The sequence below is a fragment of the Gopherus evgoodei genome, chromosome 7, assembly GCF_007399415.2.
Source record: "Gopherus evgoodei ecotype Sinaloan lineage chromosome 7, rGopEvg1_v1.p, whole genome shotgun sequence".
NCBI lineage: Eukaryota > Metazoa > Chordata > Testudines > Testudinidae > Gopherus > Gopherus evgoodei.
This window is the reverse complement of record NC_044328.1, coordinates 111,517,932-111,540,279: the sequence shown is the minus strand read 5'-3', so window position 1 is coordinate 111,540,279 and position 22,348 is coordinate 111,517,932.

Sequence of the window (22,348 nt, the reverse complement as noted above, 5' to 3'; positions counted from 1 at the left end):
ATGACATGCTCATCATTGTCATATTAACAATAGTAAGCAGCTAGCACCTTGGCTCAATGATGCCTGCTGCCTTGCTGTGCACAAAATGGATTGCTGCCCTCTTCCACTGGGACCTTGTATTGAGGAATGTTACTGAGGGATAAGGTGTTTAAGTGAAGATGGTAAAGATGATTGCTGAACTTCCTTTTCATTAGTGATTGCATCTACACTGGTGAGCAAGTCAGGCATGTTATTGTCGGTCTACACCAACAAATTAGATTGACATAACAACATTGCTCTAGGCTGTAAAAAATTTTGCTCCTTGTGTGATGTAGTTAAGTCAACCTAACCCCCACTGTAGATGCAGTTAAGCTGATGGAAGAATTTTTGTTGACCTAGCTATTGGCTCTTGGAAAGATGGATTAACTACATTGAGGAAAAACCTCTTCCATTCATGTAGGAAGCATCTGTATTACAGTCCTACAATGGGCACAGCTGCAGTAGTGTAGATATGGCCTAACTGTCTTAACCCTCAGTAGCTGAGGGAAGGTGTGAAGGGTGTACCTTGCCTTTGTGGCTCCCTACAGGAGGCCCCATGGTCCTACTACATGCCCCCCTCTGCCGGAAGCAATGCGGTAGAAGACAAAGAGCAGTGAATGTGGGTCCTCCCAAGCTTCATAGATTATTAGGGTTGGAAGAGACCTCAGGAGGTCATCTAGTCCAACTCCCTGCTCAAAGCAGGACCAATCCCAACTTAAATCATCCCAGCCAGGACTTTGTCAAGCCGGGCCTTAAAAACCTCTAAGGATGGAGATTCCACCACCTGCCTAGCTAACCGATTGCAGTGCTTCACCACCTTCCTAGTGAAATAGTGTTTCCTAATATCCAACCTAGATCTCCCTCACTGCAACTTGAGACCATTGCTTCTTGTTCTGTCATCTGCCACTACTGAGAACAGCCTAGTTCCATGCTATTTAGAACCCCCCTTCAGGTAGTTGAAGATTGCTATCAAATCCCCCCTCACTCTTCCAGGGCCGACTCTAGCCATTTCGCAGCCCCAAGCACAGCGGCACGCCGCGGGGAGCACTCTGCCGCTTGCCAGTCCCGTGGTTCCGGTGGACCTCCCACAGGAGTCCCTGCGGAGGGTCCGCTGGTCCCGCGGCTCTGGTGGATCTCCCGCAGGCGTGCCTGCGGATGCTTCATCGGAGCCGCGGGACCAGCGGACCCTCCGCAGGCATGCCTGCGGGAGGTCCGCCGGAGCCACTGGCCGCCCTCCCAGCAACTGGCCAAGCGCCCCCCACGACATTCCGCCCCAAGCACACGCTTGGCACGCTGGGGCCTGGAGCTGGCCCTGCACTCTTCTCTTCTGCAGACTAAATAACCCCAGTTCCCTCAGCCTCTCCTCGTAAGTCATGTGCTCCAGCCCCCTAATCATTTTTGTTGCCCTCTGCTGAAGTGTCTCCAATTTGTCCACATTCCTTCTGTAGTGGAGGGACCAAAACTGGATCCAATACTCCAGGTGTGGCCTCACTAGTGCCAAATAGAGGGGAATAATCACTTCCCTCAATCTGCTGGCAACGTTCCTACTAATACAGCCCAATATGCCATTGGTCTTCTTGGCAACAAAGGCACACTGCTGACTCATATCCAGTTTCTCATCCACTATAACCCCTATGTTCTTTTCTGCAGAACTGCTGCTTAGCCGGTCGGTATTGAGTGTAGGTATTGACTCCGATGTAACAGTTTTTGAAGACAGAGAGGAGAGATATAATAAAGCCATACAGCAGTAAATACCATCAGAGGTTATATAAGGATTTAGGAAAAGACTTTGCCAGCTTTCAGAAAGAGAGCATCACATGTGGTCATGACTGGAAACTTTAGGCTAGAAGTCAGGAAGGGCTTTTACTTTCAGAGGGTTACAGGAGTCTGGAACAATTTGTCCAAGGAGTAGCAGAAGCAGTTAGTGCAAAGGTGCTTAAGAAAATGGCAATTTCCTAGACTTCCCACAGTATATCAGAATATACTGTACTGATATAGGTAGGATTACCTGCTAAGAGCAGGAGGATGCATTTTGGTAGATAGGTGGCTCTCTCCACCCTAAACTTTCTATGCAACTCAGAATCTCTGATTAAGGGCTTGTCTACATCACAAAGTTGCAGCGCTGGTGAGGGGGTTACAGCGCTGCAACTTAGGAGGTGTACACATCTGCAGGGCATCACCAGCACTGCAACTCCCTGTTTGCAGCGCTGGCCGTACTCCCGTTTTGTCTCGGGTGTAGAGGATCCAGCGCTGGTGATCCAGCGCTGGTAATCAAGTGTAGACACTTACCAGCGCTTTTCTTGATCTCCGTGGAATAAGCAGGTATCCCAGCATACCTGAGGAAGCCTCTGGTAATCAAGCTGGTCTCCTTCCCCGGTTTGCTCTCGCGTTCCCCGAACCTCCGTGCAAGCAGGTCTCCTTCCCTGCGGTTTGCTCTCGCGTTCCCCGAATCCCCGAGCAAGCAAGTCTCCTTCCCTGCGGTTTGCAGGGGGGTTCGGGGAACGCAAGAGCAAACCGCGGCGAAGCTGGTCTCCTTCCCCGGTTTGCTCTCGCGTTCCCCAAACCCCCCTTGAAGCCGCCCAACAGCGCTGCAGTGTGGCCACATCTAACACCACTTGCAGCGCTGGTTGCTGTAAGTGTGGCCACTCTGCACCGCTGGCCCTATACAGCTGTACTAATACAGCTGTAACAACCAGCGCTGCAAAATTGTAGATGTAGACATACCCTCAGATTAGGTTAAATGATCCTTTAGTTCCAGTAGCAGGTCAGCAAAGTGGATGGAATGAGAGTGCCTCATCCCAGAACACTCTATACCCTCGTGGGTAGGGAAGAGACCCCTGCACCAGAGAGGGGATTAGAACTCACGTCTCTCATATTGAAAATGTGTGCCCTGGCCACAGGGTTTAAAGAGGTGTGTGTGTGGGTGTCTCCTCTTGTAGCTTGTGAAGCTAGCTCTGCTCAAAAGCAAATGTTTAATTTAAGCCAAACTGATTTTTTTTTCATAGCTGCCAGCGAACTAAAAAATCAATAGTTTGCCCAGCTCTAGTGAAGACTCCAAGAAGTCGAAGTGAAAAGAGTGCGCAAACGATCACCTGGCCTTAACAATAATTTAGGGATTTTATTACAGTGCCACACTTGGTAGATGCATTTCTTGTGCTGTTAGCAGCTCTCATCTGAAGAAGTGAGTATAAATTACATTAGCCTTGAATAGAGACTGGGAGTGGATGGGTCATTACACAAAGTAAAAACTATTTCCCCATGCTAATTTTTCCCCTGTTGTTACTCATACCTTCTTGTCAACTCTTTGAAATGGGCCATCCTGATTGTCACTACAAAAGGTTTTTTTTCCCCTGCTGATAATAGCCCACCTTAATTGATTATAGTTAATATGGCAACACCCATTTTTTTCATGTTTTCTGTGTATATATATCTTCCTACTGTAGTTTCCATTGCATGCATCCGCTGAAGTGGGTTTTGGCTCATGAAAGCTTATGCCCAAATAAATGTGTTAGTCTCTAAGGTGCCACAAGTACTTTTTGTTCTTTTTGCAAAACAAAGTCATTCTATGGACACTTAACAGGACATATTTGAATCCTTTGGAAACCATTAAGACTCCACATCACTAGCTTTACCCCATTAGTTCTCTATGCTCAAATAAACTGTGCTAGTGATCCTCAGGGAAGTTTCCTTCACAAAAAGAGGGATAAGAAAGGTTATTATTAAAGCATATTAGCAACCACAAAGGATCAATTATTGCATTGTGAAGGCAGTGGGGTAGAACAAGCCATCTGCATTTCCACTGGGCGCCAAAGTGAAGAATTCTTATTAGTTCCATCTGCTTACACCAGGGCTGAATTTATCCCTGTTGCTAAAATAGGGAGCTTCACTGGTAACACGGTTGTATCTTAACCTTTTCTTATTTATATCATCAACGCAGCATAGCTACACCCAGCACTATTAAGAGCTTGACAATTACTAGTGGCAGTCTTCACATTTCTTCTGACATCCCCGTTCTAAGCACCGGGAATGCCGCAAATACCATGGTAAAATTAAATGTGATGATTTAAAGGCCCTGAAAGGAAAATGCTCTGTCTTCTAGCTTCCCATTGTGGATATTATTGACATCCAAGAACCTGCGAATTAAAAATTACAGCCATTGCTTCCCCTCCCCCAGATATGACATCAAATTCCTTTTAACCATGCAAGTAACAAAATGCTTTCTGCCCTTTTTCAAGGAATGAAAGGGGAGGCCTCTGCTCTTTGTCTAAGGAGAAAGGGTTCCCCAGGTGACAACCAGTGGGTTTATCTTTGAATGGCAACTTAAATGTCACCTTGACACGAGCCAGGTATTCAGATGCTGTTGATCCCACACAGGCAAAAAGTATGACTCTTGCTCCTACGTGCCTCTCTAGTCGCTAGCTTTGCCAGTGGTTATCTTTGGAGAGATAGATTTCTGTGTGTCTGTCATTGCCTCCTTCATGACAAGTCATATACCACCCTGGCCTAAGCTGTCAGAGATATAGATCGCCTGATGAGCAGACACTTCATGAGTTTTTCTTTACAGACAGTACTGATAGTGGGTTACTAGGATAGCTATAAAACAGCAGCTCATTGGCCTGTGTGCATCAGGCTAATACCTAGCGGAGGACCGAGGAGGCCATGTTTTAGCCCAGTATAGAAACGAGCTACAAAGTTCAGAGCCAAAGCTGAACCTCCCAGAAGTCTGTGGTCATTAAGATTTAGAGATTTGGTTCAGGCACCTCCATCATAAGAAGTGCTCAGAGCAGTGACCAAAGACTGCTGAGCACAGTTATCTGTGATTGATGAATTCCCTTTCATGACCAGAGGTCCTAGTCTGTTACAGAAAGGCAAAGTCGGCCAGAGAGAGGCGGGAGAGAGAGTATAGGTGCTTTTCCAGCCCTAGGCCAATTTTCTACAGGGTACCTGAAAGCTTAAAATGACAAAGAGGAACAGAAAGGGGAAGCCTGATTAGATCAAGTATATGAACCAGTCGCATTCGGGCCCTATCAGTAAGCAGTCCTGCATTAGCAAGGCTAACAAATTGAAGTTCAGTTACCATATGGATTGTTTGCTTAATAAACAGATTTAACTACTTTGGCGGGCTACCATCTATGAGACACCGGGCCACAAACACAGCGCGCTAGTGAATCTATCTTCCAGATGCCCTGTGCTGGGGTCTCACCACATGGAGTAGCCTATCACAATAATTACAGAGCAGCAACACCATTAACCAAGGTCCAAATGCCCAGATACCTTTTCTAAGAATGGTCCCGTACAGGTGATTTAACAGGCAGCTGTGGAAGTGAACTACACTCCAGAGTACCATTGTTTTAGGCTAGCCCAGGCACTAAGGTGATTACAAAGGCACAGAGTAAGTTGTTCAATCAAATAAGGCTCCAGACACTGGGGTCTATTGCCAGGTTGAAATACCACACAGCCATCAAGTGCTGGGGCGGTGTAATAATCTCACAATAAAGCATAGTTTATTCAACAGCACTCTGCTGTAAATCCCTGGCATTGGCAAGCTGCCACAACTATTATCGTATCTCCCATCTGAACCCACACGAGCACACTCCATCAGCCGTTGTTTAATTTACAGGCAACCAGTCACTCCTGCACTGTCTGTTACCAGCAAGGAAATCCTTGTTGCTTGTATTATATACCCCCAACCCCCCTCTTTTTAACCTTATTGCCTTTAATCTTCCCTGCATCTGTTCCCAATCCTCTGAGCACAACATACCCGTGGACACGCCGGTAGTTATGTCCCCCACCCCAGCACTTATTCCTGAGAATACTTTCTAAAGGCCACATGCTGAGGGCCTCACCCAGGCAAAACTCCCCTTCAAGCCAATGGGTCAACGTGAGAGATTTGTAATTCTCAGAGACTTAATGGTGCTCGGCACCAATCAGAGTTTGGGCTTTTGTGAGTTTTGCCTGAACAAGGACTTTGGGGTTTATCTCTGAATCAGTCATTTTCATATTAACAAAAGTGAGGGATTAATAGCATGGAACGGAGCTGAGCTGTGAAAATATCCTGCCCTTCATTTTGCCAACGCACCTCAACTCTGACCTGCAGCGCAGCCTTCCCGCCCAAAATGACCCCACACCCAGCTTTGTGAGTGTAACTCCATTCTGACCTACAGTACCCCGACTGGGGCTTCTCCTGAATAGAGACTTCAGACTGTCTCAGAAAATGTGGTGGTTTTGTGATGTGACAAATGTAGACCAATTATTGTCATTTGAGATCTACACCAGGAGCACAGCTCTTGAGATGCGCAGGGATTACTGGTTAAAACACAGGGTTAGAAATCAGAAGAGGTAGGTTCTATTCTAGCTTTGCCACTGATTTCCTGTCTGAAGATGAAACCGGCTCTCTACCTCAGTTTCCTCATCTGCAAAATGGGAATAACACCACCAGTCTAACAAAGAACCTGTAAGGCTTAAGAAGGTTGTCAAAGTGCCTTGGAACTCTTGGATAGCAAAGCTATAGAAGGGCAAAGTATTGTGTTAACTCACTATGCCACATATAGTTCTCAACCATTAAAAAAAGAACAGGCCCAGATTTTCAAAATTGCATTTGCAGAAAAACTGAAGCATGGTCACTGCATGTACCAATGGCCAATGGCTCAGCTGCTTGCACATAATTTGAGTGTACTTTTGAGCATGCAACTGTGCTTCCATTATTTTGACTGTCAGGGCCATGCAGTATATAAACCAGTGGGCGCAATGGTATGTTATGCTCACAAATTACAGGCTTGCACATCATGATCATGACTGCCAAGGCCACGGGTATATTAGTAAGCTATAAGCGTCAGCGAGGGAAGATGAATGCATGTGTGTCTCAGCAGCAACGATGTGCATTTCCAGCTCCCATCCAGTCTTTTTGAGCAGCGGCAATTCTATTTCTGGAAGTCCACAGCCAAATTAAGCCATGTCACTCTAAACTCAATAATAGCAGAAATTTGTGTGTCCTAAAATGTATTCTAGATGTTGATATTTACTGGATATCAGAAGAAACGTCCTGTGCAGCTACAGTAGGCTCACATCCATAGTACATACACACGTCAGGATGGGGAGTCAGCTAGGATTGGTATCTTCTATAATAATGTTGGGGATACCAGCAATGTTTTCTCTAGTTAGCAGGGGTGAAAGTAAGCCGGTACGGTGTACTGGCAAGAGCCGCTACACCGTGCCGTACCATGTGCTTAAGCAGCTGGAGCCCCGGGCCCTTTAAATTGCCACCAGAACCCCGCTGCTGGAGCCCCTGGTAGCAGAGGTGCCCGGGACCCCTGGGGGTTTGGTGGCGATTTAAAGGGCCCAGGGTTCTGCTGCAGTAGTGGCAGCTGGCCCTTTTAATCACCACTGGAGCCCCGCCGCCGCTACCCCAGGGCTCTGGCAGTGGGGTTTGGGTGGCAATTTAAAGGGCTCTGGCCGCCGCTACTGCCCCGGACCCTTTAAATCTCTGCCAGCTCCAGCAGTGGGGCTCTGGAAGCAATTTAAAGGGCCCAGGGCAGTAGCAGTGGCCAGAGCCCTGGGCCCTTTAATTCACTGCCTGAGCCCCACTGCTGGAGCCCTGGCATAGTGGCAGTGGAGCTCTGGTGGTGATTTAAAGGGCCCGGGGCTCCCAACTGTCACTACTGCAGTCAGAGCCTGGGTCCTTTAAATTGAGATTTAAAGGGCCCGGGGGTTCTACAGGCCCCACCTCTTCCGGTTGAGGCCACACCCCCTTCTGGTTGAGGCATCACCCCCTGCTTAGGACTCCGGTGTACCGGTAAGTATTTTTAAGTTACTTTCACCCCTGCTAGTTAGAGACATTGTAAAGATCTTTTTAGACTTTGGTTTCATTGCCTATTGCCTGGGAGGCACAGAAACTGAATAGAATGATTCATTTTGTGTGTGTGTGTGTCTGCGAGTGCCAGAGATTCAACATGTTTGGTTCCTGTGGGTGTGCTCTGGTGAGGTGAATGGTTCGGAAGTAAGGATTAGTGGTCCCTGAGTCAGATGTTCAGATTGTGACCTGATGGAGACAGCACACAGAGGAATGCAAATAAAATGATTTATCAGGGAAATGTATAAGCAACTCACGGCTTAATAAAATCTGTTTCCTAATGGATATACCTGCCCAAATGTTAAGGGCTAGATTGTGCTTAAGCCTGCATGGGTGACAGAGAGCGTGTGGCACTAGTCACAGTCTCAGCCTTTGAACCCCTTGCAGAGGAGGCTGGAGCTGTGCACCAGGCAGTGGAGCTAAGCTGTGCAGGGTAGGGAACTATATGCTACCCCTTCTCAAAGCGAGTAGATGCTTTGGCTCATGTTTCCCCTCAGATGCCCTCAAGTCAGTCCCAGTGACTCTGGGAGCTTCTGCTGGGCTTGTGTGCCTGTAGAGCGCACCCTTCCTGGCACAGGGGCTGTGATGATGTAGCTACAATTTACCCCCTAGTTGTCTCTAGAGCTCTGTAATTTCTACTGTACTTTCTTTAGAGTCCCCTCTGTGTACCAGTTGGCAGGTGACCTGTCTCAGTGAGTGGGTCATCTGAGCTGGAGATACATTTTTTAATCTTTATGGGGTGTTCTAGCAGCATCTGCTTGGGTTTAAGGGTCTGTCAGCATTTCCATTAGAAACTCTGTTTTACAAGAGTTTATAACTTAGTTGTAAAAATGTGCTTCAGGCTGCAAGTTGGAACATACTGTTACAGTTCAGCAGCAGAGAGCTGTGAAAACATTTCATAAAGGCACCTTGGCTATCCCTATGAGACAAAAGGAAAGAAGGAAGGAAAGACAGATTGCCTATCCCTCTGCCCCAACCCCATCCTAGCAATACCATGGGAAAGACTAACTTTGAACCTCAAACCTGATTGAACTGAGCCATGGATTCAGTGTTCCACATGTTAGGGAACCTGGTTACCAAGTGAATTGTTGGCAGGAGAGATTGAACTTGGGACCTTGCGATTTTACCACACGAGCTTCTACTGCTTGTCTGTCAGCCCGGGCACTAGCAGGCTCATTGAGCTCTTTGTGGCTCAGCCACCATTAGAGACTGACAGAGTGCCACACTCCGGCATGGATTATAGTATTCTTGCCAGCAAGTTAAAGTAGTATGGGCTGGATGAATGGACTATAAGGTGGATAGAAAGCTGGCTAAATTGTCGGGCTCAACGGGTAGTGATCAATGGCTCCATGTCTAGTTGGCAGCCGGTATCAAGTGAAGTGCCCCAAGGGTCAGTCCTGGGGCCGATTTTGTTCAGTATCTTTATTAATGATCTGGCAGATGGCGTAGACTGCACTCTGAGCAAGTTTGCAGATAACACTAAACTGGGAGGAGTGGTAGATATGCTGGATGGTAGGGATAGGATACAGAGGGACCTAGACAAATTAGAGACAAAAGAAATCTGAGGTTCAACAAGGATAAGTGCAGAGTCCTGCACTTAGGAAGGAAGAATCCCATGCACTGCTACAGACTAGGGACCAAGTGGCTAGGCAGCAGTTCTGCAGAAAAGGACCTAGAGGTTGCGGTGGACGAGAAGCTGGATATGAGTTAACAGTGTGCCCTTGTTGCCAAGAAGGCTAATGGCATTTTGGACTGTGTAAGTAGGGGCATTGCCAGCAGATTGAGGGACGTGATCATTCCCCTCTATTCGACATTGGTGAGGCCTCATCTGGAGTACTGTGTCCAGTTTTGGGCCCAACACTACAAGAAGGATGTGAAAAAATTGGAAAGAGTCCAGCGGAGGGCAACAAAAATGATTAGGGGCTGGAGCACATGACTTATGAGGAGAGGCTGAGGGAACTGGGATTATTTAGTCTGCAGAAGAGAAGAATAAGGGGGGATTTGATAGCTGCTTTTAACTACCTGAAAGGGGGTTCCAAAGAGAATGGATCTAGACTGTTCTCAGTGGTACAAGATGACAGAACAAGGAGTAATGGTCTAAACTTGCAGTGGGGGAGATTTAGGTTGGATATTAGGAAAACTTTTTCACTAGGAGGGTGGTGAAGCATTGGAATGGGTTACCTAGGGAGGTGGTGGAATCTCCTTCCTTAATGGTTTTTAAGGTCAGGCTTGACAAAGCCCTGGCTGGGATGATTTAGTTGGGGATTGGGCCTGCTTTGAGCAGGGGGTTGGACTAGATGACCTCCTGAGGTCCCTTCCAACCCTGATATTCTATGATTCTATGATTACACAAAGAGAGGCTGATGACGCTCACTCAGATCTCCCTATCCCTGTCATAAACTCTCTCTCCCCAATTCCTGGACACTCGCACTTCCCTGGAGGTCACTGAAATGGAGGTGGTCTATTCTCTTCTCTTACTGTGTTCTAGGGCTAGGTAGGAAGTTAGCTCATTTGCATTCCTGTTTGTCTATATGGGTAGGAAGGTATAGCTGCAAATGGCAATTAATTAGTCCTCTGCTGTATGCTTCGATGGCTGCTGCATCCATCCCTTTTTCTTCTGAACAAAAGGTGCTGTGGAGACTTCAGTCACTGAAAATGCTCTCACCTAACTTAAATATTGCATCCATCCCCATTTCTCCATGCTATTTTCAAGACAAAGGCAATCTGGCCAGCTTCCCAGACTCCATTTAGCCCCTCCTGTCCAGCCTTGTGGTGTTAATAGGATTTGACCGACTCCATAAAGATCCCTTGAGGCAACTGCTCAAGGAGTGAGTCCATCTACATAATCTGCAGCCTAAGCACTGAAGGTATCAGATGGCTTTAACATTGTGAAGATGAACATTCCTGGGGATTTGTGTTAGACCAGACAGTAAAACCAAGTGCCTAAGGTGCTCAGAACCTAGTTTGTTTATGGCAGGAACCTTCAGACTTTACCCAGACATGGATGGCTCTGGCTACTTGCTATGGAACCTGAGGGTTATACATCATTTATATAAAATAGAATTGAGTGCATCAGCCTTGGTCTTTTCTATATCTCTGGGTGGAGTGTTGTATGGTGGGCACTGTAGTATCTGTGGGCCATACCTGTTTACTGAAAGTGAGAACTACTGAAACCTACTTTATTATACAAATAAGAGACACTCTTCAGGAATCCCATCTCATTCAAAGTTTGGATGCCTCTGACATAATAAAAGCAGGATTTCAACTAACCTGAGCCAACATATGCTAAACAGCTTGAATGGAGATAACTTGGATCACTTGGATCACTTGGAACCTTGCATGGTAGGACCTGTAGTTGCTGTGAGTTACAGGTTGGCATCAATGTAGGGTAGCTACACTCTGTCTTGTGGCACTACATAGTCTGCCTTTAGCCACCTTTGTTCTGTAAGAATTCCTTCACTGTTCTTATTCAAGGGAATTCATGTGTCCCGCCCGCCAAACATAAGAGGAAAGAGAAAACACGTATGACAATTACCGGGGGAAGGGGAGCCAAACAGTCCAAGCAACAATAACTGTGATGGGTTTGCTCATTTTGCAGATCTGAATCTATGTGCATTTGGTCTCATTCCTAACTGCTTTATGAGGCATCTCAAGCTGTGTAAACAGTAATGCAATAATGGCAGCTCACAATGCACTTATCACAGCCGATGAAGAATGGCCTACCAGCCAAGCAATATGCTCGCTCTAAACGATATAATGCTTCTTGCAGACAGGAATATTAATCACCCTGGGAACTGACAGGATCTGATGGAACAGACTGTTATTAATACTATCTCCCCTGGAAGCATTTGCAATGGTAATAGTAATTTTAATAATGCCTGGACAAAATAAGCTGGGTTGGGCTGTTTCACAGCAAATGGGAATTATGAGAGCGTGAGAGAGGCAATACATAAATACAATGACTAATTCATGAAGGGGTGGGCCAGATGTCCCTGCTTGACAGTTCAGACATGGCTAGGAGGGGGGAAACCTTTTATTTTTTTAAGGCAGTATTTGTTTCATCAATCGTTGAAATCTCGTTAAAAGTATAATTCAGTTATCATGTTCTTGTTGCTGTCCAGAGACTGAATGTATTAGAGAGACTTTATATACAAATTCTGCTGTGGGCAATTTGCTATTATTTTATTATTCTAATCTGACCGGTTCCCATGGAGCCTCTGAAACCAAATCATATCAGAGGAAGATGAATATTAATGACGCTTCTAAACCCTCTCGCTCTCCCAGGAGGCCTAATAAAGGATGGAAGCATGTGCCTTAGGTCAGCAGAGAGCACTAGGAAGTGTCCTCCATGGTGATAGCATTGGTTAGCGTGATTACTCTTTTATTTATTTAGTGGTGCTGCTGAGCACGGGGCTTTCTAGACAAGTGCCCTGGCCTAAAGAGATTACAGTGTAAATAATGAATTTATGAGCTAAATAATGAGGTACACCACAGGAGGGGAAGATGAATGGTCTCCTAGTTAAGTCAAAGATTGGGGCCAGGAGAACAGGATTCAATTCCTGCCTCTTCCTCATACTCCCTAGATTTTATGGTTAGCTGCTTTACATACCTGACTGGATGAGCATAACTGTTTTAATCAGCCATTGGGCCCTTGAATCTCTCAGGAAAAGGGAGAAGATAAACAGGGTTATGGATAATTAGACATTTTAAAAACTTTACCTGTCTGTGCCACACTGCTTTTGACTGAAAAGACATCATTCCAAGAAAAATTCAGCTAGTGTAAAATATATGTTAGATGCACAGAAAATAATTGCACACGCTTGTGCTGTCCTAGCTGTAAATGGGTAAGATCCTTATTTAATTGCCTCTGTGCCCAGGCTCTGAATCACTGTTCCAAAAACCCACACACCGCTCTGGCTTGTCAAGCAGCCTCACAGCCCAGCAAAAATATTCCAGATATGTAACTATCTTATCACAGTTGACCACACAAAGCCAGCTGTGTGTTACTGTGTGAACGTAGTGCTACGATCCTTGTCATCTAATGGCTTCTGTACCAGGGCTATGTTGTGGGGGTTTTCCTCATGCCTTGTTAACCCGGATTCCATTCACAAGGACAGCTGGCAGGAAAAAAACTGTTGAAAGAGTTTTCTATTGGAAAATACCATTCAACAAAACTGAATTCTTTTTGTGAAATCGTATAGCGTTCGACAACACTTTGTTGAGAAAAGCACTGGGGAAAAAGTTTTGAAAATGTCCAACTGTCCCATTTGGACATTTTCTGAAGCAAGAAAATTTAGATTTTTTTCATTTTGAAACAACTTTCCTTTTGAACTGCATTGTATGTAAGACATTTTAAAAAGAAAAAAAAACATTTTAACTGACCCCAAATTAATTTTGTGTGTGTGTGTGGCGGGGGAGGGGATTTCAAAATGTTGGATTTTTTGTCCCATTTCAGGATAAGAATTTTTTCAGAATACCTATGTTTTTCAAACAGTTCTTTTCACAAATACTCCGAAGTGCTAGCTCTTTGTGAGCTGGTCACTTGAATGCTCATGGGAAGCACACATGAAGGGGGCACAAACTTGGACAGAGTGTGAATATATCTGGACAATTTTTTATGGTGGCTGCACAGCTTATAGATACAGAATTCTGAAGACTTGGAAGATATCACTCCGCACCGCCTTTGCTTTGCTCAGATGCTCAGCCTTCCATTGAGCTGTGGTTTTGCAGTACCATAGTATAGGTCTTTCGGCAACTTTCCACCACTGCTCTGTGTACCACAGACTTGCACAGTCAAGGCTGATCATCTTATAGATAGAGCCCGACTCATGTGATGGGTTCCGAAATCAACCTCAATGATCTGTCTTTTCCAATAGAATAATAGAGTGATCATATTGATCAAAAAATAAAACGGATAATGGATTTTGCTGGCTCTGTGTAGTCAAAATATCTTTCTAGTCAATATATTAAAGATGCAGACTAAATGCAGCGTGTTCTTGCCAGTCACCCAGCCAATTCAATATGCTACCACGTCTTTCATTAGCCTTCATCACTATGTATAGCAAAGCACAGGCACAAGGGGTGCTGTTCTCAGCACTTGGTAGCTGAGCATTTTTTCTTCTTTAGTATACAAGACTGGTGTTATTAATGGATCTGAGTTAAGGTCACATTGCAAAGTGCAAGGCTAGTAATTAAAGAAAAGGACAAGTGCAGGCTTATCTCTCAAATGTCCCCTTTTCATGCCCAACTGTTCCTACCTTCTGCACAAATGTGGCATCTCCTCAGTTTTAATGCTGGAAATCATTTATATCGAGCATAAAGAAACATGGCACTGAGGTTCTAGAAGGAGCTGTCCACACCAATGGTAGGAATCGTGCAGTGTTGTAAGCTTCCTGCATGACATATTTTTTTGTTTCGTCTGTTTGGGGTGTTTGTCATGCATTGCACCCCATATTTGGAGCTTAGCAAGTATAGAGGCAAGTACAGAGACAGGAAAAAAAGAAGCCAGTAGAGAGAAATGCTTGATCAGCAGCATGTTACATATTAGTTAAAGTTGCCATTCCAGGATCCCTTCCAGTCTTTTTCAGGTCTGAAAATAGCCATTTGGTCTTTCAAAATATTCATCATTTCCTTTTGTGCCTCCTCATTTGGTTTTGCCACTCCTGAAACTTTCCCATGTTTCAGCATGAGAGTGGATTTTCATCAGCATTCAATTTTGAAGATTTCTCTCAAAACCAGGACCATTTTGGTATGAGAACAGGCTCATTTTCACTTGGAAATGGGCCTATTTTGGACTGAAAAATCTCAGCATTTCACACTTTTCGCTGAGGTCGAGAATTTCACAAAATGGAAACAAAACACAAAAATCCCAAATGTCAAGGTTTTCAACTTTCATTGCAAATATTTTACTCAGTCCTCATTTCATGTTGCCTGTTGTTCAAGACCACACTGAGAGACAACAGAGAGGCGGTTTTGGGAAGTTTCATATATGAGGGGGTGTTGTCTCTGATGGATTCTCCCCATCTGTAAACATGCAGGGACAAGCAGAATAAGTTATGGCAGACTCAGGCCTGATTCTCAGCTCACAAAAGCTTTACACTGGCATCACTTGGCCGGGCTGCCTTGGACTTCCTCTGACTTACATGAACATAGAGCGAGAGCACAATCAAGTCCTGACTCTGCACTAACTTATATTGCTCTTCCCTCTGTGCCATGGTGCACCCTCTGTCCTTGAGGGTAGGGGCTGTGCTGGGGTCTCAGGGATCTGAAGGAGCCAGACAGCAACGTGGCGATAAGCTGCCTTCTTGCAGATGCCTCTTGCCCATAGCAGGTCCTCTGAGGTCTGCAGGTCAGTGACAGAGGTTGATTCCGTGTCACTGCCCTCAGATGAAGTGAAGGGAGGAGAAAACTGCCTCTCCTCTCCCTATCCATGGAGAGATTAAAACCCTGAGAAATTTGCCCTGCTCAGGTGGGAATAATCCCTGGAGAGAGGAATGGGGCTTGTAGATTGTAAAGCGCAAGACAGTATTAATGAGATAAAAAGAGCAGAGTGTCTGTGGCACTTACACCCTGTGCAAACCCGTTGTCTTCCAGCCAGACCTCGCTGGTGTTGGAGCCAGGCACTGTTCACAAACATTTTGTCTCCCCATACATCCCCCTTCTGAAATTTACATATGCCTTCTGAATAATAAATATGAATGACTGCAATCTGAAGCCAGTGCATGCCAGAGCCAGTGGCTCCCCTCCCACCCGGTGAATGAGTCGCAGATAAATTACTGGCATTTAGAGACTAGGGGATGCTGGAAACATGTCAGAACTGACTCCTCTGACCCCATGTTCACTGTGCTCAACTTTTAAGTAGACTTGTAGTGGCCTCATAGTCCCAACAGGGGAGTGTATAGATGAGATGGACGAGTGTCCACCTTGCCTCCTTCACCACTGTATCTGAGCACCATAAACGTTCATGTATGTATTCTCACTCCACCCCCGGAGAGGTTGGGAGATTTTATTGATGGGAAACTAAGGTGCAGAGCTTGTAAGTGACATGTCTACAGTCCCACAGGAAGGGGTCCCGAGTACCAGTCCAATGTCTCATCACAAGTCTATCCTGCACCTCTCTACAGGATGTAAGCAAAGTCCCTACTTCTCTCACATTCTTTATCCCTGCGTAATAGAAAGTGACTAGTTTAAACAGGGATTGGAAAAGCAGCAAACTTGGCAGAAAAGAGGGAGAACATTTTACTTATTGATCTGCCGTAATGTATTTTTCCCCCTGCCTGTTAAGCACAATTGCCTCACAGGGAGTTTCTGTCTTCTAAATGAGAAAGGCAGTTTAATTAGTGATTCCAGCCTACCACAGCCCTTTGCACATCGTCTGCTGGCACCAGGGGGAATAAAAGCAAGCGTGTTGAACTGAAATTAATTGAAACACATAACCCATGCATGCCCCAAACACAGATAGTGCTCAGAAAGGTGCATTCGTTCTGCTCCAGTGGGTTCACTTATGATCTACCTGGAAGAAGCAAGAAAAAGAGACTCACCGACCTGTGAGTTTCTGAGGAATTTCAAGTGGTGACAACTTTGATACACATGTTAAGGAACGTGGCTAGGCAGCGTATGCAAGAATGTATCTGCTGTCAGTTCCCACTCTGATCAAATAGAGGATAATCACATATGCTAGCAGAAACAAGGCAATTAAACGTCATAGCTGGCCAGATTTTGTTCCATCAAAGGCCACTGTGACACCTCCCCGTGAACCAACTCATTGCACCTGTTTTGCAAAATTGTGTCTGGATATAAAAGCGTAAAGTCATAAAATCTACAGAGACAAAGAGGTGAGGTAATCTTTTATTGGAGCAAATTCTGTTGGTGGAAGAGAAACATTTTTGAGTTCTTCTTCCAAACTGAGCTCCTCTCCAGATCCTAAAGGGTATAATGGTTGTAGATTTGATGTTTGCAGTAGTGCTGTACCTGTGTTGGTCCCAGGATAATAGAGAGATAAGGTGGGTGAGGTCATATTTTTTACTGGACCAACTTCTGCTGGTGACTCTTTCACCAGCAGAAGTTGGTCCAATAAAAGATATGACCTCACCCACCTTGTCTCTGTAATATCCTGCGGACAACAGTTACAACAGCTCTGCAAACATCAAAGTTACAACCATTATAACCTCTATTGAACAGTGGGTTTTTAATGGAAGTGAATTTTATCTTACATTTTTCACACGATGTTGAATGGTGGTACAATCCCACAAAACCAGACATCTTGGATGTGGGGTTCAGTGATCACTCAGCACGTAAGGTGCTTGCAACCTCTGTGCTTTATTCTGTGCCTGCCTGGTTCCAACTGCCTGGGCATAACAGCAACTAGCACTTCATAGCCCTCCATGCAGACTCTGCCTAGGAAACTTGGCCTTTAAAGGCCAAGTCCCTGATACCATACTGGGGTGTGCAGCGCCATGCTGATATGTACCCCAGTAGTGCAATACAATGGGATCCAACTCCCACTGGCTCTATGGAAGTGTCTCCATTGACTTCAGTAGAACCGGATTTGGCCCTTGAGGAGAGAGGGCAAAACTCTTCAGGTTGCACTGTGATTACTCACATATTAAGCAAAACTAAGCCCATGCTATGAAATTCAGACCCAGATCTGCCCTTGTCTCTAGTTCAAGAGTATTTGGATCTGGGATTCTGGTTTGGGAACATTGCTGGGATAGGCTATATAAAGAAAGTATGTTATGCAGAGAGTCAGCTGATTAGACAGATAGAAGCCAGGTATGAATTACCTTTCTCCAAGTCTAATGGGTTCAGATCCACGGCTCTGGGCACTCTTAAGTGTGAACCACCCAGACTAACACGGCTACCCCTCTGATATCAGACTGTGAAGAACACCATTTAGACTTTACTTGGACAAATGTGGAATCACTAGTCACTCCCCCTTTGTTGGTGACACAAGCAATAGACTATCTTCTCCTCCGATGAAACCTACCCAGTGTCCCCTCTGCCAATCTCAAAAGTTCTGCAACTGCATCCTTGAACTTCAGTCTGGGTTACCTGCTCAGCCTGTATTATCAAATGAGGACTCAAAGAAATAGAGATAGGGAACACTGCAATCACGCTGAATGAAACAAGCACAAACCCCATCCCCTAAGCACCAGCAGAGTGTCCTGTATCTATGCATCTTTCAACACCAGCAAGGCATTGTTGACAACTTATTACACAATGTATTAAGATATTGTTGCTTCATAAATAAGAGCGATAAGTCTATGGAGCTGAGAGTTTCTTTACCTTGCAGTAATTTATTATCCTATTATCACTCCTTGCAAACGGTCTACACTCAGCACTTCCTTCCTTGAAGCCCTGAAATACTGCAGTGCTTTTGCAAAGCTTAACCATCAGCCATAAACTCGATAAACTGCTGCGTGCACTAACATGAAATTAAAGCCTTTATTTGGGTGATTTATTTTAGCCACAGATGTGACAGAGGAGGCCATAAAAATTATCATCAGCTTGTTTTTATTTTCTTCTCATACTGTAACACTTGCGATGATTAGTTGGCATATTAAATAGAGGGGGTTTATGATTTTTGACCCTCAACTAAACACAGGTGACCCAATAAAACTGATAAACTAAATAGTGACTGTAGCAGTTTTTACAGCCAGTATTTAAGCTACTGCTCAGTTTAATTGGCGAGCTGCATGCCTGTACCTAACGCCTGATGTAATGAGGATAAACGAGTGGACCCACAACATTTCTGTGCAAAAGATTAGCAAAGGGATGGGAAGAAACAGAAAAGTAGTATACAGTCTGGGTTGGCAGCATTAGAGCAGGAAGTATAGCAGAGGGAAAACAGGGAGTGATCATACAACTCACAGCCCGTCGGGAGTAAAATGCCAGTTCAAATCCAGTAGCTATCAACAACGGCCAGCTGCTGGCTGGGAAGGAAAGCAGAAGGAGAGAAGTCAGATCATGAGTTTTACACCACCCAGAACTATTCAGTGAGTGACTTTGAAATGCCCTGTGAGTTTGGGAGGCTTGGAGAAAAGATACTTCATTTGGCTTTAACACCCATCATTAGTGGCAAGAATTACACCAGGGGCGGCTCTAGGCATTTTGCTGCCCCAAGCGAGGCAGGCAGGCTGCCTTCCATGGCTTGCCTGCAGAGGGTCCGCTGGTCCTGCGGCTTTTGGACCAGCGGACCCTCTGCAGACACACCTGTGGGAGGTCCGCTGAAGCCACGGGACCAGCGGATCCTCCGCAGGCAAGCTGCCAAAGGCAACCTGCCTGCCGCCCTCTCGGCACCAGCAGAGCACCCTCCGTGGCTTGCCGTCCCAAGCACGTGCTTGGCATGCTGGGGCCTGGAGCTGCCCCTGAATTACACAATGTTCCAAGTCTTAGAAAAATCAGGATCCATTTTACCCTGTTACACCAATATAACCCCATTAGTAGCAAGCAAGGGGTAGTGCACATATTTGCTAAGGCAGAATTTGGCTTCTTGTGTGTTCCACTGTGTTCCAGGTTACTGAGAACCATTAGTTAAGATTTGAGTTGGGTTCAAGCAACAAAATCTGGAGCTTGATCTGGATTTCACAGATCTTAAAAGTTTGTGGCCCTATGGTCTTGTCCCATAGTGTTACTACAGCTCTGTATTAGATTCAAAGGTGTTTACTGGTCACAGTCAGTATGGCTGGCCTATAACTAGCCACAGTCCTCCACAGGGTCAGCCAGGCATGCACTGGGTTTCATTTTAATCATGGGGGGAATTATGTGAGGGTTCTTCTTCAGTCAGTCCAATGTGCTGATCCTGAACATAGATGCAGATCTTTCCTTGCTTTACATAACAAACAGCAATTTTTATTTGTCCTTCCTTGCGGGGGAAAAGTCATGTAGCCAACTTCTAGAGCATAAAATATAAACTTTCCCTGAACATTCTCTAATGAAGGGGAGACTTTTAATAGTCAGGGCCAGTACCAGTTAGTTTGTTCCCTGTGAGCTGACCTCAGTTTTCATCATGTAATGGGTTAGCATTGATATATGAATGTGTTTATGCCTTGGAATAATGGCTGAAGGTCTTGAAGGACAATAATAATATAGCCAAGCATTATAAATAATAAAGGGGCATTGCAAATAAATCTGAAAAGTTTGAATGAAATTCCCAGAAATCTACAAGATTCAAGAGGCCTCCACCTAATGTAGTGCTCTGCTCTGAGAGATCAAAATGAATATGAATTAAAGAGACAGAGCTGTATACATAGATACAGGCAAAGCTGAAAATTCCAGGTCCAAATCTGTATTTTGAGTTTGTGGGGGGATTTGCATCAAGGGTTTTAGCTTGACTCGTTTTGAAGATGGGAACCAGCTGGAAAATTAGATCTGGAAGCAGATTTGATTCCCAAAAGTTCTCAAAGTTCAATTGTTCAGGTTTGGGAGTGTCTGAGTGTGTGGTGAAAAGTTCTTCTCTAAATGAAATCAGATCCAAACCTGATGACTCACTTCCATGTTCCATGTGATACTTAGGGCCAAAGAGGTGTTACTTTGGTGATGCAACCAACTTACTATGGGCTTGCTCAGATTAGTGATGTGTGACCCGCCCAAGGCTCAGTTCAAATAAGCATCCAAAAATCTGGATGCAGTTGTGAATGCCTTGAGTTTGGAAAATTAAAATGACTTTCTTACAAGCCTAGCTGGCAAAATTCCCAGAAGAGTGGCCATTATGATACATAATTTTTTTAAATGTAGGACCAAAACCTTTTTACAAATATAAAGAAATCACACATAAGGAAAATAATGGTTGAAGTAAAATGAAGAACCTCCGAAATCCTACGGCTTGAATTTTTCATACAGTCTTCGTGGTTCTATAGGTGAGCTATTTGTAAGTAGATACTTGGGTAATGCCCCAGAGTGCAGTGGCTGCTGGAGGGGCCAAGTATTAGATACAATTTATAGCCAATCCACTGACAGCCTGGGGTCATTAAAGATCTCACTGCGGGTTCTGCAAAGATTGGAATGTTAACGACAGTCTCTTGGCCAAATTTTCACCTAATTCTGCCAAATTCCCTTCCCCTTGCTATTTCCGCTGGATGCAGTATTCTTCTTCACTTCCTGTCCTAAACTTTTGCGTAGTGTTAAACAGCTGCTGTGTTCCACCCTCAGGAGTCCTTGCATTTCAGTGCTGGATGATCCTTCTTGTTTCATTACTTTTCTCTGTTCCCAATATTTCCTCCATTATCCCCAATTATTTTTCTTAAGCGAATGTCCTTCCTCAGGGCCCCTTCCTGAACAGACAATTTTTCTTAGCTTGTAACAACCAAGCTATTCCTCCTCTATTGCCAGCTTCTACCAAAAGGCACATTTAATAAAGGCACTTTGTAGAAGAATGTCTGATGTGCCATGTATCGTCAATAAATTCGAACATAACTCAGACTGTAAAGGTTGCTTAGTGTTTCTGGGAAGGCTGCTAGTGCACCAGACAGTAACATAAATCCTGTTATCATTTTGCATAGCAGGACAAATGAATTCCTTTTGCTTTGCAAATTAGCCAAGGACGGTATATCCTGGTAATTGACATTTATTTAGTAAGCCCTCCCAGAATGTCTATTGTTTAATCATTATGCAAATCACACACTTGGAAATGACAATTACATTTCATACTCCTCATTTGCCCCATCTGTTTACATAAAGGTCTTTTACAGACTCATTCCTACCTATTCATAATGCAGAATCAGCATATGTCTCCAGCATCAAACCATAGATTTCTGGGTTTGCTATCTCAGCCCTTTTAATTTGCATTGGTCAAGGAATCATAGCAATCATAGTGCATTATGATGATGATGATTATTGGACCGTAGGTATGGAAGGCAATCTGAAGACATATTGAAAATGATCGGTCCCTGCCTAGAAGTGTTTACTGGCTTAGATCTTGAGATAGTGCTTGCTGAAGTCAATGGAAAGACACTTACAGAGGTTAATGGACATTGGATCAGGACCAAATAATGATTGGTAGGGCCCTACCAAATTCACGGTCTATTTTGGTCATTTTCATGGTCATAGGATTTTAAAAATCATAAATGTCATGATTTCTATTTAAATCTGAAATTTCATGGTGTTGTAATTGTAGGGGTCCTGACTCAAAAAGGAGCTGTGGTGGGGTCTCAAGGTTGGTGTGGTACTGCTAGCCTTTCTTCTATGCTGCTGCTGGTGGCGGCACTGCCTTCAGAGTGAGGCAGCTGGAGAGCGGCAGCTGCTGGCCGGGACCTGAGCTCTGAAGGCAGAGCCACTGCCAGCAGCAGCACAGAAGTAAGGCTGGCGTGGTATGGTATTGCCAGCCTTCGTTCTGCACTGCTGTCTGCAGAGCTGGGCCTTCAGTCAGCAGCCACTGCTCTCTGGCCACGCAGACAGAAGTGTGGCAATACTGCAACCCCCCCCCATAACCTTGTGACCCCCTGCAACTCCCTTTTGGGCCAGGACCCCAGTTTGAGAAAGGCT